This window comes from Halyomorpha halys, unplaced genomic scaffold (assembly GCF_000696795.3).
Source record: "Halyomorpha halys isolate HHAL.00 unplaced genomic scaffold, Hhal_1.1 Scaffold210.1, whole genome shotgun sequence".
Lineage (NCBI taxonomy): Eukaryota > Metazoa > Arthropoda > Insecta > Hemiptera > Pentatomidae > Halyomorpha > Halyomorpha halys.
In genome coordinates, this window is record NW_027113191.1 from 161,717 (window position 1) to 169,882 (window position 8,166).

The window sequence follows — 8,166 nt, forward strand, 5'->3', positions numbered from 1 at the left end:
TCTATAGTATCAGTTCGCTCTATAGTATCAGTTCGCTCTATAGTATCGGTTCGCTCTATAGTATCAGTTCGGTCTTTAGTATCAGTTCGGTCTTAGTATCAGTTCGGTCCATGGTATCAGTTCGGTCTTATTCTAATTAAAATGAGCTTAAATGATGATATTTTATATAATCTTCACCTAAAGTAACTTTAATTGAAAAAATAAACACTCCTTATAGTTGGCATGTCAATGTACAATTAAATGGTCTTTAGTATCAGTTCGGTCTTTAGTATCAGTTCGGTCTTTAGTATCAGTTCGGTCTTAGTATCAGTTCGGTCCATGGTATCAGTTCGGTCTTTAGTATCAGTTCGGTCTTAGTATCAGTTCGGTCCATGGTATCAGTTCGGTCTATAGTATCAGTTCGGTCTATAGTATCAGTTCGCTCTATAGTATCAGTTCGGTCTATAGTATCAGTAGTTCGGTCTATAGTATCAGTTCGGTCTATAGTATCAGTTCGGTCTATAGTATCAGTTCGCTCTATAGTATCAGTTCGCTATATAGTATCAGTTCTCTCTAAAGTATCAGTTCGGTCTTTAGTAACAGTTCGGTCTTATTCTAATTAAAATGAGCTTAAATGATGATATTTTATATAATTTTCACCTAAAGTTACTTTAATTGAAAAAATAAACACTCCTTATAGTTAATATTAATAAAAAATGGTTAAATATGAAATATTAAAGAATTCTATGAATAACGAAGAGAGAAAAACCTTGGTTTTTCCTCTTGAACCGCCCTGGAGGAATGTCAGTCATATTTTGTACTCAGGCACACACTACAACCTCCAATGGTGTCTTGTATCGTTTGACACATCCCCAACCAAAAGTATTTACGTTTGAGAGCCTGGAACGTTTCATTCAGACCCCGATGGTTCGTTTTGCCCTGGTGATAGGCAAGAGTAACCTCTTTTTGCCGATCCTTATCCCTAATAGTTTCCACCATTAGGGTACAATGGACGAACATACGTTCGACGCCTATTTGCTCCGACCGTTACAACCTCTTAATTTTGTCCCAGATGACGGTGTTACCCACATAAATGTCCTACACATAGGTCCTCCCTGGTTTAAGAGCTCTATAAATTTGCTCCTCCTTGGCCCGTGGTACAGACCAAATAGTCGAAATTTCACTTCTCCCGTATCGTCCATATTCGATCTTCATCAATATCTATTTGCTAGATTTCCACTTCCTCCATCTCCCCTGGTCTGTCTCCTTCCGAACTCCAGGCCTCCGATGGTGGAGTTCGTTTGGCCTGCCCTGATGCGTCCTGGGTCTCTTGTTGTTCTTTCTCTATAGCGTTCACTGTAATCGCGCGCGAGAGCCAGTCGGCCACGACATTCTCCTTTCCCGGCTTGTACCAACCTATCCGCCCTCTCCGGGACATAATCTCGGTAGTAATTAAGGGCCACCAAAAGCCTACGGATACCTTTTACGTCTCTGGGCACGACTATTTTACGCAACGCTTCAACCTTATGCATGTCGGGCTTCTCCCCCTCTTGTGAAATCGTGTGTCCTAAGTGTCTCTTCGCGCCAGCGTCGACTTTTCCTGCGATAATTTGCCAAATTAGTTAAAACAGGGGCGTTTTTAACCCAAACGGCATGCGCGTGAATTCATATTGAACGTGAATGGCGTCTTATGTTGGTCCCTTGGATGCATCTTTATCTGGTGGTATCCCACTTTGAAATCCAGCGTGCTAAACACCTTTGCGCCTCCCAATTCGTCAAGTATGTCTTCAAAGCGAGGGATAGGATAGCGCTCGTCCACGGTATTATCATTAAATTTTCGGCAGTCTATCACCGATACTTCTGACTGATCCCCCAGCACACCCTTCTTACGAACAGCCCACAAAGGACGTACGGTATTGAGTTACGCCAATCCTTTATGCTAGAAATCGCACCTACTCGCATCTCCTCACTCCTCTTGACTCTATGACAACAAAATTTCGTTCCCCTACTGAGACATGCCATTTCCCCCTATTCAGTCTCAGATAAGCGCCCACTTCATCTAACAGATCACACCCGAAAATCAACTGATACTCACACGGCATGCTATTCATCACGTGTACCACAAAGTTACTCTTTCTCGCTTTCCAATTACTCAGCCTGATTTCTACTTCCCCTTCTACGCTACAGGGTTAACCCTGGGTGACGAATTTACATTGACGTACCTGAACCTGGAATGTTCCTCCATGATCCTGCAACCCCTCCAGCGCTTCTCGACTGGCAATTGTGTGAGAACTGCCAGTGTCGATGAGACACTTCACTCCATCCACTTCGATGATAAGTAAGCCCTTAAGAAAGAGGTTTCATTCTCCGGCCTCCCCGGTAAGTTTTTCTCAAGTCCTGCGGAGTTGCCGTTCGCACCCTAATCCACGCGAGCGCATTAGCGTATTAACGGTACGATGGTCGCAGGTAGAGGTGGGAATTCTTCGGCTAAATCTTCGTTCACCATTTCCTGAATTGGGTTTCCTTGGTTGTCTAAACCTAATTTTTTCTAGATTCAGAACTGCCGGTCTAACTGCTCCTCTGCCAGTCTTGTGCGTGAATATAGACAGAAGAAAAAAAAAACAGTAAATAGATGTGCGAAGCAAAAGAAGAAAACAAAATAACTAAACGTACTGACTAAAAGGGTCTAAGGTCCCAGGTTTCGGCACCAGCTAAGCTCTGTCACGAGCATAAAATTAAAAATAAAAGGAAAAAGACCGTTAAGTTAAGCCGTTTTAAAGCGGTTTCCTATACACCCCTGTGATTCGTTTTGCCAGCGTGGTGGTCGGCGACGAGTTTTCGTGGCGCCTCTGGGTCGGCCATCGTCTCTACCTGTTGAAGACATCTAGTTAAAGCATAATCCACCCCTACTCACTCCTGTCTCCACAATCTTTTTAGTTTGTCCACTATTACTTTATTTCCTACGTACACGTGGCAACTGCGACAGGGTCTCGCGAATTCCGTAAATACACGCTCCAGTTCATTTCCTTTACTGTAGTGGGTGTGTGGATCAATATAGTCGATAGGCCCTCGTAAACACTCGCCATTGTTACTGTTCCGGCGGCCTGTTTGGATTTTATAACGATTTGGAACTTTTAATCGTTGATTATCTCTTCGATTTCCGGAAGTTCCGCGGGTCTGTCTGTTGGTGTTGCGTTCCCATCTGATTCATTCGGAACTACTGGAATTTCCGGGCCGCTCTCCGCCCATTCACGCAGATACCTCAGCGCAAACGGTTCGACAGAGGCCTCCTCGTCCTTTATCGCGTTCACCACTAGGTCTCGCTATAACCAATCGGCCACTACATTGTCGACGCCTTTTTTTTATGCACGATGTTTAAGTTATATGCCGCGAGCCTTTTCTTCCATCGCGATACCCGTGCTGATGATTCTTTTAGTGATCCGAGGTGTAGAAGAGGTTTATGATCTGTTACTAGTTCGAACTTCCTGCCGTAAACGTATAGCCGAAAATATTCTACAGCCCATACCACTGGACGTATTCGCGTTTGCGTTCAATCGCGCTGTATCGTTGTTGAGCCGAATTTAATTTTCGTCCAGCATATGCAATGGGTTTTCCCCCTCTTCGAAATACTGAGATAGAACGGCCCCAATAGCCAACTCGCTGGCGTCTGTGGTTACTTTGAATAATCTTTGGAAATCGGGGAAGGCCAGTAAAGCCCGCGTTGTTAGAATCTTCCGGCATTCCTCGATACTCGCGACCAGTTCAGGACCTAGGCAGAATCGTTTCCCTTTCTTTAGAATTTCGCTTAGTGGATCCGTGATCTCCGCAATCCCCGGGATGAACTTGCGGTAATAATTAGTCATACCCAGGAATCTCCTCACTCCGCGGGCATTCCTTGGTAAAGGTGCGTCTTGTATCGCTTTCACACGTTCCTGATCCGGCTGTACACCTTTTCGCGATACCACAAAAACCGGATTTCGCTATGCCCGAATTTAGATTTTTCTCGAGACAGTTTAAGACCGAATTCTCAAACCCTGTCAAAAACCCATATCAAGTGTTCAGCATGCTCCCGCTCGTTTTTACTGAAGACAATCAGGTCGTCCATGTATAATTTTCCTAGACCATGCCGTCTTTGGTATATCTGCTTCTGCCATCTTGACCTGGTGGTACCTGCTTTTAAGATCTATGGTATTAAAAATCCAGTATGTCCTCGACTCGCGGCAGTGGGTACTGCTTATCTTTCGTTGCCTCATTCAACTTCCGATAGTCCACAACGACTGGATATTATTTCGCAGCCCCATTCCGTTCACCCTGCTTCTTCTCCACTATCCATAATGGACTATTAAACGGAGAATTACTTACCTGATGACGTATCAAAGCCGTGCGGCTGCGCTCAGAACGGACGCTCTCCTCGCCTGATGATTCGTCGCTTGTGAAGTGCCTGCCGCTCCTCTTTTCGGTCCGCCTGCTGTTCCAGTCCTGATTGTTGACTTCCATAGGTTCAGGTGGAGGTTCCCTTCTGTTCGGCCGGGAGTTACGCCTTGGGCATTCACGTGCTACATGCCTCTGTCTACCACACTCGTAGCATCTCGTATATTTTCATTTCGCGGCTACATGTCCGGTCCTGTTACATTCGTAACAGAGCCAATCTTATCGCTCTCTTCTTTCTTCTGGTCTTCTACTTGGCCATTTTTTGAAACCGCCAACACATTTTTTGTTTTTGTATGACGATTTTAAATGTATTTTACTTTGATCACACTGGGTGTCTTTAAAGTTAACGAGGATTGTTCGTAAACTAGTAGAGGGGAGTTAAAGTAGGATGACACCGGATATCGGTCATAATACCTATTCCCCTATGTAAGCATAGCCTAAAACTATATATATAGCATTACCACTGAAAATAAATCAGTATATACTGAGACCTAGCGTGCGTCATTTCACTCTCAGTTTTCACTAGACCTCTCGTAACTTATATATATGTATATATAAATAGTGATAACTTCACGAGTGCGTCAATGTACACTAAACTTGAGAATGTACGTAGGGTGCTGAGTTATAGTAGTGTGTTGTATGTGGGGTGCTGACTTAAAGTGGCGTGATGTATGTGTCGTGCTGAGTTAAAGAGGTGTGATGTGTGTGGAGTGCCGAGTTAAAGTGGAGTGATCCACGTGGGGTGCTGAGTGTAAGTGGTGTGAGGTGTGTGGGGTGCTAAGTTAAAGTGGTATGATGTATGTGGGGTGCTGAGCTAATGTAGTGTGATGTAAGTGTGGTGCTGAGTTAAAATAGTGCAATGTACGTAGGATGCTGAGTTAAAGTGGTGTGATGTGTGTGGGGTGCTGAGTTAAAGTGTTGTGATGTGTGTGGGGTGCTGAGCTAATGTAGTGTGATGTAAGTGTGGTGCTGAGTTAAAATAGTGTAATGTACGTAGGATGCTGAGTTAAAGTGGTGTGATGTGTGTGGGGTGCTGAGTTAAAGTGTTGTGATGTGTAGAGGGTGCTGAGTTAAAGTGGTGTGATGTGTGTGGGGTGCTGAGTTAAAATAGTGTAATGTACGTAGGATGCTGAGTTAAAGTGGTGTGATGTGTGTGGGGTGCTGAGTTAAAGTGTTGTGATGTGTAGAGGGTGCTGAGTTAAAGTGGTGTGATGTGTGTGGGGTGCTGAGTTAAAGTGGTGTGATATATGTGGGGTGCTAAGCTAATGTAGTCTGATGTATGTTCGGTCCTGAGTTAAAGTAGTGTGATGTATGTAGGGTGCTGAGAAAGGTATTGAGAATGATATTAGGAGGAGTCTCGGAGAATAAGGTTTGGAGAAGAAGAAGGAATGAGGAGCTGATGCAACTGTATGAGGAACTCAACATCTTGGCTTTATTGAAAAGACCATGAATAAAATGGGTAGGTCATGTAGACAGGATGACCTATCAAAGGATACTCAAAGAGATGGTATTTATGGAAAACGGAAAAGAGGACGTCCCTGGATCAGTTGGCTGGACAATGTGTTGAAAAGCGGTTGAATGTTGAAAGATGGAGAGAGAGAAGAAGAGGTGGTGTAGATTGGTTGGCGGCGATGAAGGAGGCCCGGGGTCTAGTAGGCAGTGTAGTGCCATAATAATAAATATTAATATAAACTTGGCAGGCTGGATCAATTTTAGCTATCTATATGACAGTTTTCATTAATGTCATAAAAAATTGGGGTGAAATAGCTTTTTATTATCCCGGGCTCTTGTACCATATGGGAGCGGGGCTTTTTATCTTCAGCTGATTAACCTGCTTTTCTTATATATCTTATTATTTTTAATGAAAAAAAAAATGATATTTTCGTATCTTGGTTTTTTTATTTAAATAAGTATTTTATTAAATATGTAAATCAATGGAGGGTACGTGAGCATTTAAATCCAATTTTAATCCTAAAGATAAATGTTTTCGTAACAAAGGAACACTCTCACGATTATGTATTTTGAATATAAAATTAAACTAAACAATCATTAAAATGTAAAATCCTACGTAGTGACGTTGGTCTAATTATTTAAATAATATACATCAAACATTTTAATTTGCAAGGTTATGCTTTTAGAAAAGCATTATTAACACAACACCATAAGAAACGTATGCACCATTTTCATAACGAAGGAAATTATTATCTTTGTTAATTAATGAGAGAAACGAAAAAAAGGTGGGAAAACGATAATAAATGGTACAGTATTATAACCTTTCCAAACAGATATTGAATTTTTCCTAAGGCAGGAACGCTAATTGTTTCTTCTTCAGGACTTAAGAAATAGATAACGAATCGATAGTTTTCGAGCATACCAAAATATTAGTTTGTCTTTCTGTATCAAACTATCGATGTTGAAACCTAAACTAATATCGATGTTGGCTATGATAGGGTTATTCTTGATGTTATGTTAAGAGTAAAAGGTTTTAAGCACTAGGCAGAGGAGCTCCTAGCGGATATTCGGGGAAACTTGTTTTGTAACCTTGTAATTTTTAGAGATCATAACATCTCCAACAGCTACGTTATTTTTTTTTCTTTTGTTTTTCCTCTCCAATTTTTTTTTTCATAACTTTATTATTATTTTCATGTCCAAAATAAAAACAATACAAACCAAATTCGAACTATGACCAAGATCGAACTTAATCAAAAGAACAGTAGACAAAATGGTGTGGAGCTCAGCTGGTCTGTTGCGTTACGTCATTCTACATTTAGCAGACCTATTAACAAACCTTCAACCAACTTAAATATTATATTGTTTTAAAATCCTAAAAGAAGGGAATATTTTTCCATTTAACATGTTAAACTAAAGGTTAATAAATACTCCTTATACCGATAATTATAAAGTAATCTATACTAATATCGAAATTAGAATCGACACTAATATCGAAATTTTAATCACAACTAAAATTTATATTGATATTACAATCGATACAAATAGTTATACTAATCAAAGAAAGCATATCACACTGAACAGTCTAAAATAATCCGGTACTCACGTAATTTGCGTCCGATCATTATGTCATTACCATAATGACACGTATCTTTTAGCGATAAAAAATGAATCTTTCTTAAAAATAAATTTGAGGAATTTTTAACAATAATTAAGCTTGCTTCGGGGGGGGGGGGGGGATTCTTCAGTGGTGTTTATCTATAAATTTTCCGTGTCGCTCTTAAAGATCCATCATAATAAACCAGCAGCCAATGGCAAGAGAGCACTTGAACCAGCTCACAAATACCTTACCTTAACATTTTATTTACTTATTCACAATACTTGAGTTACTAAAGGTTTATTGAGATTTGAGTTCAAATTCAAACCTCAAAAAACAGTTATATACGAATTTTTAGGGCAACAAATAAATGTTTACGTTTTTCCATATTGTTACATTTTTATAACAATATTCAGATTTTAGTTTAACGAACTTAAATATGGAATGGGGATCTATCAATCTTATTTTCATGGAATATGTCTGGGTGGTCTGGGATGTAACTGCAACTTTTTCGCTAAAATGGACCAACCGAAGTGCCACTTTATAGAACCGATTTTTTACATTGTTTTGGTTCCTCCAATCTCCAAAGTGTCTCAAACGATTTAGATTAAACTCGACGAATCAATGAGCAATTAAGTGCAGTTTAATATCAAATAGCTTCCTCACTGATAGAGTATAAAAGGGTTTAATATCAAATAGCTTCCTCACTG

At 40.7% G+C, this 8,166-nt stretch overlaps 1 protein-coding gene across 3 annotated transcripts in view; it reads right to left on the minus strand.

Moving 5' to 3' along the window:
- The window catches only part of LOC106679605 (androgen-dependent TFPI-regulating protein), a 27,222-nt gene that overhangs the window by 17,147 nt on the left and 1,909 nt on the right, over positions 1-8,166 (minus strand). The gene's annotated exons all lie outside the window — the stretch shown is intronic.